Raw genomic sequence first — 1,350 nt, 5'->3', positions numbered from 1 at the left:
TCTATTAAATAATTGATATGCTATTGACACCCCACCCGGAGACATAGCTAGGTCACTTGACACCTGGGGCCCAAAAATTTTGTCACCCCATATGACACAATTAATTATCAATTGTTATTAATTATATTATTAATTAATTATATTCTCAATTAATTTATTGATTCACTTTTTTTACCACCCTACTTCTAAGCAACTCAGGTAGGTGAGACTGAGAGAGTAGTAGTCATGATATGAAATGAATGATATGAATGGTCATCAAATAAATGCAGTGAATATTTCCCCAAAAGCAATGGATGAAATTCTGCATCAGATGGGATATAACAAGATGGTATTATTCCTAAAAGTCACAATTTCCAAAATTTTGGAGGAAAATCCATTACGAGTTACAACCCTGTCCAATGCCCACCTTACCAACTGAAGTATCTGTTTATTCTTTGGGGGGGGGTGCTGCCTTCTGGAGCATTTGTTGAGCTCCACTTTCATCAGATTGGGACCATGCAGCTAGCCTTGCATTCTCCTTTGCTTGGCTTGACCAGAAGCCAAAGCATGTTGGCTTACCGACGAGTAAACACAACCCTGTGGCTGACTTTCGCTTTCCATAGGTCTCAATATGTTCATCAGCTTGGAGGGAGGGACTTCCTTCTTGGGTGTTTTGGGGGGGCTTCTTTTATTGGATAGGAACCATTCTGGTGTCATTAGATTCCTCTCAAACTACCACCTCCGATGCACTAAAGCAAATTCGCCTACTCACGAGTAAATGCACAATAAGGCCCGGTTTCACTTTGTATAGGACTCCATACATTTTTTTGTTTCCATTTTTTGGCCATAACGTTTGATAGAAAGGAGATATTTTACCCTGGTATTTTTCATTTTATTCTGCTGGAAATTCCGCATCCAACAATAAATAGCATGATGGGGTTATTTGTAACCTCCATGTTAGCGATGTTGGGTTATTTGTGGTGTTCCCCCCCAAGGCTAGTACCTGGGGCAGACATTCCCTGCCCCTTGCTAGCTATGCCACTGACCCCATCCACTAGTAGAGGATACAGAAATGTTTCCATGTTCTTGCCCATCCTTTTCCAAAGTGTATCCTACTACCAATGATGAACGGTTTGGGGCAGTTGATTGCAATATCAAACATCCCTGCTTGAAAGATTGCAAGCAGGATTGGGTTGAATCCAGTTCTTCTCTGGGGTTAATCTTGCATTCTCAGTCTGGCATGGATAAGATGTTCTGCAGCTTGTGTGTGTGTGAAACTAATGACAATTATCTGTGATCAGAACTTTCTCATTCTCATGTGATACTCATTGCAGGATACTGAATAAAAATTATCAGCATGTCCTATCCTTG

Source organism: Tiliqua scincoides, chromosome 5 (assembly GCF_035046505.1).
Source record: "Tiliqua scincoides isolate rTilSci1 chromosome 5, rTilSci1.hap2, whole genome shotgun sequence".
Classification (NCBI taxonomy): domain Eukaryota; kingdom Metazoa; phylum Chordata; class Lepidosauria; order Squamata; family Scincidae; genus Tiliqua; species Tiliqua scincoides.
This window is presented reverse-complemented; position numbering follows the sequence as displayed.